Below are 6,891 nucleotides of genomic sequence, written 5' to 3'. Positions count from 1 at the left end.
CAGCCGGGTTTGTTTGAACCTGTCGGAGTGACAAACGATGTGCGGTGCCGCAGGAGCCGCCGGACGGGGGAGAGGGGGCTGCAAGGGGAGAGCTGGGGGTTGCCTGCCTGCCTGTACCCCTGGGGCTGCCTGCCTGGACAAGGAGGCTCTTAATTTTTGGCCATGCTGGAGCAAAGCCAGGCCTTGCGCCCTGCGCCATTACCTGCAGTTCCTTTCCTGCTGTCCCCAGGCCTGGCAGAGAGCGGTGGGGCTGTGCCCAGGGTTGGCCCCCAGCCCCCATCACCCCCATTCAGCCCCCGATGATGAGCCACTGCGCTGCACCTGGCTCGACCAGGCTGCCACAGGTGGGACCAGCTGCTGCCCAGCTTGGCCCTGAGTTAATTGCTTATGAATTAACGGGGCCAGGAGCACAGCTCAGCCCTATGTAATTGCCCTGGTGTGCCCAGGAGGGTGAGGAGGGCTCTGCCCTCCCACTGCCCTAGGAGAGCTGTGGGGGAGGAAAACTCCATCCCCCTTGCCCATGGCCCTCCTTGGGACCAGTAATGTTTTCTAGCTTCTGTGTCTGCCAAAAATGTGCAAACTCAGCAAAATCCGGGCTGGGCAAGAGCCAGTGGCTGGTGGCTGCAGCTGACAGAGGCCCAGGGCAAGTGGGAGCCCCAGCCAGCATCCCCGCCCGGGGCTCAAACCCTCTGTGCCCCTGGGCTGCTCCCCCTCTGTGGCCAGGGGGTGCCAGGGCTGTCCCTGCTCCGGCCTCATCCTGCAAACTCTCACTGGAGACCCCAAAGCAGCCCCTGCTCAGCTCTGAGCCTTGGGGGACTGGGGGCTGCGTGGGGTGGGCAGGTGGGAGGCAGCCGCTTCCTGGGGGTCCTGGAGGTCACAGGGCTGAGCTCCAGGCTGCTCCAGGCCCTCCAGAGCCCCAACCTGCAGGCAGGACTGTGGTGGCCATGGTGAGGGCTGGCTTTCCTGTCCACAATGAGCCACTGTGGGGTCCAATCCAGCGCAGGGGGATGCTCTGTGCACCTCAATTCATCCTGCTGCCGTGCCCTGACACATCCCGTATCTGCATCCTGACACATCCCATGTCCATGCCCCAACACGTCCTGCATCGGCAGGGATGTGCTGGTGAATCCCCCCTGCAGGAGGGACGTGGAGCCCGGCAGTGCCCAGGCTGCTGCTTGCATGGGGCTGGGCAACGCTGGGCATGTGGCTGCCTGCCGGGCGGGCAGGGGGGCTGCAGGCAGGGAGGGATGCAGGCAGGGGGGGTGCAGGCAGCAGGGTGCAGGGCTCTCCTGGCTGGGCACAGACAATGGGGTGACTCGTTATCGGGATGTGCCGGTGGATGCAGGTAGCCTGTGGTCCCCCTCCCTGTCCCCAGCACAGCAGCACAGGGCCAGGGCCGGATCCTCCCCGCAGGTGCCTCCCGGAGAGCGGGGTGGCTGTGGTCCCAGTCCCCCACTGGTGTGTGATGTCCCATCACCCCACAGCCATGCAAAGCCACCTGAACTGGCACTGACCAAGCCCCCGGCCTCCCCAGCGGCCGCGAGGGCCGGCTCCTGCTGAGGTCCAAGCTGCTGTGCTGGCCCTGTGTTGGGAGTCTCACGGGTCTCAGCAGGATGGGGATTTTGGCAGGAGGGCTGGAGGCGAAGCGCTGTGCTCCCGGAGCTCCTCCGGACGGGTCAGGGTCGGGTGGGAGCTGCAGGAAGAGGGAAGAGCTGAGATCCCCAGGTTCCTGCTGGGATCACTTGCAGGGATTATAACCTGGAAGAGCAGATGATTTACAGCCCCCCCTGCTCCCCCGACAGCTCCATCTGCTACTAGAGAGCGTGGCTCAGTCACGCACGGCCCAGCCCTGGGGAGGTTGTGAATCAACAGCCCACTCTGGAAAGCAGGGACTGGAGTGAAGCTCCCAGTTTCACAGCCTTGCTTGATTTAAACCCCCCAGCCCTGAGAAGGAGGGGATGGAGAGGGATTTTGCAACATGTCCAGCCAAGAGGATGAGGTGGAGGTGCCAGCAGTTGGGGCTCATGTACTCCCTGGCTGGGTCTCCCTGCTCCGCTGCCATCAGTGCCCTGGCTCCATGCGGGTGCTGGGGGCATGTGGGAGCACAGGGGGACATTGTGCCTTCCATCATCTGGTGGACGGAGTGGGTGGTGGGACAAGGAAAGAAACCTCTTGGATGACTTGAAAGCCATCTCCTGTGTTGGCTTCCCAAAGCGGGCAGAGGTGGGGGTGCTCAACAGTTTTTGGGTGGGATGGGTTCCTCCTCTAAGCGCTCTGTGCTGTGTCCAGCCTTTACAGCCTGCTGAAGCTCGATATTTAAATCAAACTTTACAAGGAGACTTAGTAGAGAACAGAATTATTCCAATCAAAAAATGTCTATACCATGGTTTTATGTTGGAAAAATCTCTCTGTGACCCTTCCCACCAAACGAACTACCTCCTATTTCTGCTTCTCCAAAGAGGCACAGGAAAGGGTCCGAGTCCAGCAAGCACTAACCTGTTCAAGACCTCGACTCTGAAAACCTGGTGAGGGAGTTGGGAAGGGCCATGGAAACTGTTCTCTCCCAGGGAGAAGCAAGGGCAGGTTTGCACCCTATAAATAACAGAGATCACCGACGGCAGAGGAGCCCCTTGCTCCCCCAAGAAAGGCATCCCCAGACCAGATGGTTGGAGGTTAAAACCAGATGACACAAATATTTCACACCACAGCCGGATTGCGAAAGGAGCGATGGCTTCGCCTTCTTCAACAGCCCTTTCTTCCAGGCTGGGGACCTTCCTCCGGGGGGGAGACTGTCCTGGATGTGGGGTGCGGGTGTGTGTGTGGACGGGGAGGTGGCAGAAGTGCTGCTGGTGGGGCTCTGGCTGCGGTCAGGCTCCTGCTTGGATGATGGGACCCTCCTGAAAGGTCAGATTTGGAGCAGCTGAAAGCCTCCTGAGACCCCGTGCGGTGTCACCCAGCAGTGCTGTGTGCTGGGAGGGGACAGTGGCTGTGCCAGCCCCAGAGGAGGGCCATGTCCCTTTGCATGACACTGCAGCTCCTGGGACATGACCTTGGCTCTCCAGCCCTGGCACTGACTGCATCCTTGTCGTGGGCCCTGTGACCAGAGTGGGGACAACGCCTAGGCGGGAGGGGACAGTGCAAGTCACCAAGTCCTTGAATAAGAGCCGCGCAAAAATATTTCTTCTAATGCTTCTCATGATTTTGAAGTGATGTATTTACACTTCGCCGTAAAATAATGCTAAATTCTGGTGTCTGAAAAATGTCAATGAATTTTTATGATGTGTTCATCTACCCCTGGATTACAAAGCTGATAGAAATCTTTTTGTAGAAGTTGTATATTTTGCTGTAAAGATTTATAGCTCTTGTTTTGAAGATTCAAATTTATAGAATGTCTTCTATACATCATAAGACATAGATACGTAAGATATTTAGAATGCCTAAGACTGTAAATAGGAATCACTCATTTAAATGCCACAGCCTAGACCAGAAAACACTGGAGATGTAAAATAGACTTGAAATGTCAAAGGACAGATGACAAAAAGATGTTTCTTCCACCCAGAAAAATTGTCTTCTAATCAATTTCCATTAATCCCAGCTTTCTGGTGGCTGTAGTTAACCCAGGTCTGTGAGTGGTAGTTGTTTTAAAGAGGAGACACGGTGATGGGCAGCTCAGGGCTGTAACCCCGCGGGGCTCTGCTGGGAACCAGACCCCTCCAGCCCCACGAAGCTCCTGGGCTGATGCCCCCCTTAACTCCCCCCTCATCCCAGCCCCGCGTCCCCCCTCCCTCCCCACCTGCTGGCCCCCCCTCACTTTCCTGCATCCCACCGCCCTCCCGCAAGGCGCCTTTGTCCCTTCCCGCGCTGTTTATTATTAAAACCAGGTGTCGAAATGGCTCTGAGCCCGGGGGGAGCCGGGGCCGTTTCCCGGGGGTCTCGGGGCAGGGAAGCAGTGGGTTGTCCCTGCACAGAGGGGCCTCAAGGATGCAGGAGGATGAACTGGGGGGCAGCTCCAGCTCCCCAAGGAATGGGACTCCCTGGGGAACTGATGCTCGGTGGCTTTCTCACAGCGGGAGCCGGCGGGGTCAGCGCCGCAGGGGTGTCCGAATGTTTTCTGGTTCCTCATGCAAGTGCTGCCGGCTGGCAGAGCTAGAACGAGTGGAAAAAGATAGCGGCTGATAAGGTGGTTCTGGTTTAATAATGCAGGGGACAGCTGGGAGGCAGGCGGAGCGAGGCCGGGTTGGGAGGCTCAGGGCAGCTTCAGCATGAGGAAGGGCTGCAAGGTGATGCTGAGCCCTGGAGAAAAGCAAAGGCAGACGTTAAACGAGGCTCCAGGCGCCGACGGTGTGCAAAGGGCAACAAGATGCGGATGGCTCTAGCTGTCCTGGCAGCTTTGCATTCAGCAAACCCCACTCCCAGCCACGTAAATACAGATATAACTTCTCTGGGTTCAGGGAGTGATAAAAATCATGCTGGTACCAGCACATTCCCACCGCACTGCTGTGGAGGTGTAACAACCCACATAATATATAGATTTCCATCATTTTAATAGTTTTCCTCCCCTTTTTAAGCCCCGCAGGGACGTGGTGCTGTTTGCTGGTGCAAAGCTTGCTTTCAGGATGCTCCTCGCTGTCGGCTCCTTGCCTCTCCCCTGCCTGCTGGCCCCAGACAGGGATGCTGCCTTCCCCAAAGACCTCAGCACTGCCCAGAGCTGCTGGAGCATCCCCAGCGAGTCCCTGTCCTCAGCCCTCCCCAGGACAATGTCTGTGGCTCCTTTGCTGGGCACTTGGGGAATGAGAGGAGGAACTCAGGAGCCAGGGCTGCTAGAGGGGCTTGCCAGCTCTAGTTACGGAGGAGGGGAGTGTTAAAGGGTTTCCTGCTTTTGCACATCTGGGTTGAGTTTCCCTGCTGGTCCCTCCCCATGCACCGTGGGGGCCACCGCTGCTGGAGCCACTGGGGTTTGGGGAGCCATGATGTGGGTCCCAGCACTGGGGCAGGCAGGGAAGGGTGCTCAGGGGTGTCTTTCCCCCTTACATGGGGGGGCTCAGTGTGGCGGAGAGCCCACTGCAGCCCCCATTTTTCCAGCCCTTCCTCTGCAGCCAGGCGGGAGCCCCCCAGCCCTGCTGACCACCATGCTGGGCTCACCGCAGCCACCCCCAGGACCCTCCGGCTCCTCGTCCTTCCCTGCCACCTCCACCCACCGAAGATATTTTCTCCCCACCGTCCCTTCCATGCAGGGCATCACCTCCATCCTCCCCTACCCTGTGTCCTGCAGGGCTGGTGGCCATGTGGGTGCTGGTCCTGTCCGTGTGCCATGCCACTGTCACACACACACACGCTCCCTGCCACGCACCATCCCCACGGTCACTGGGAAGATGCTCCAACTGCCCGTCCTGCCCGTCGGGGCTCACGGCAGGACCAGAGAACCGAGCAGGAGGACGATGCTGCCGGCAGCCGTGAGAGCCGGGCTGGCTCCCTGCCCCCCTCCAGATGTGCCGGGGAGAGGCCCAGGCACCCAGCTCACAGCTGCTCGCAGATCCAAAAAATCTCCAGCATCCCCTCAGCCCTAGCAAAAAAGAGGGTGAGAGCGGGGCTGCCCCTGCCTTCAGCCTGCTCACCGGCTGGCACAGCCCCAGCACCTCCCGCCCCTGCCGTGGTGCCACTCCGGGACTGGCAGGGGCAGGGGGGGGGCACAGCAGCTGCCCCCTTATTTTGGCAGCCCTGGGAGCGCAGCTGCCGGGCTCCTCCTTGACGTGGATTCACAGGCTGTGTGCGGAGCGTGCAGTGCTATCACCGCCGGACCTGAGACCTGACGGCTCTTGCTGCAGATGTCCCCGGGGGGGGGGATCCTCGCTGTGCACCCCCATGCAGGTGAGCAGGGTGTCCTCGGGGACCGCTCTGGCACAGGGTCCCATCGGCCAGGATGGGCTGGGAGGGAGCCCCGCGGCTCAAAGGTGGGTGCAGTCCATAGGTGCCTGGAGGCCTTTGTGGGGGGGTTGCAGTGGGGAGGCGGTGAGGAGTGGTGCAACGAGCTGGACCCCCCACTCCAGGCTGCCGCTGGGGTCTCTTCCCGGGGCCACACACATCCACATGGATATTTATACAGGATGGGAGTGGAGCATCCAGCCCTGCACGGCTGTGTGCCTCCCCGTGCACACCCCCCTGAACGCCATACGGACCCAACACGAATCACACGTGGCTCAGAATGAGCCAGAATAAATATTTTACGGTAAATTACTAAGGCTAATAATTATAAAAATCTGTACTTATGACCTGGAGCCAAGGAAAGATTTCTAAGCAGCTGGTGACCACATGGGTGATGGTCCCCCCTGCTCCCTGGCCGGGCTGACAGACCCCTCTCCGCTCGTGAGGAGCAGCCCTGGGGTAGGGGCTGGGGGGTTCTGGGGGTGGGTGTCCTCCCCGGTTCTGGTGCTGGGGTTGCTGGGGGGGGTCTGTGAAGCCCCATGGAAGGGCTAGAGACAGGATTTCCCACAACAGAAAAAAAAAAACAAACCCTGGTGCTGGGATTTGGGGAGGGGGCAGCACTGGGGAGGGGTCGGCTTGGCTTCCCACCCACACAGCCCTACTCTGGGACCCCTTGGGGTTATCTAATTGCTGAGGGACTCAGGGAAGACAGCATTGCAAGGGGGTGGGGGCGAGGCTGGGGAAGGGCGAAGGAGGGAGGAGGAGGGACAGCCCTGGCTGGCCATGGCGTGGGCTCGTTTTACCCATTTGACCGCTCAGAGGTGATTTTTGGGGTGCAGCCACCCCTCCTTGGCCAGCAGGAACCAGATCTGCCCTCACCCCCCAGCTCTCCCCATGCCCAGGGGTGCTGGGATGGGCCGATCCCTGGGGCGATGTCTCAGATCTGGCCGCGTGCTCGGGGCTGGACAA

General features: G+C 59.9%; 1 protein-coding gene across 1 annotated transcript in view; it reads right to left on the bottom strand.

The window, feature by feature from the left end:
- The window catches only part of RPS14 (ribosomal protein S14), a 65,628-nt gene that overhangs the window by 30,820 nt on the left and 27,917 nt on the right, over nucleotides 1-6,891 (bottom strand). The window lies entirely within an intron of this gene.

The sequence above is a fragment of the Strix uralensis genome, chromosome 14 (genome assembly GCF_047716275.1).
Source record: "Strix uralensis isolate ZFMK-TIS-50842 chromosome 14, bStrUra1, whole genome shotgun sequence".
Taxonomy (NCBI): domain Eukaryota; kingdom Metazoa; phylum Chordata; class Aves; order Strigiformes; family Strigidae; genus Strix; species Strix uralensis.
This window is presented reverse-complemented; position numbering and strand designations above follow the sequence as displayed.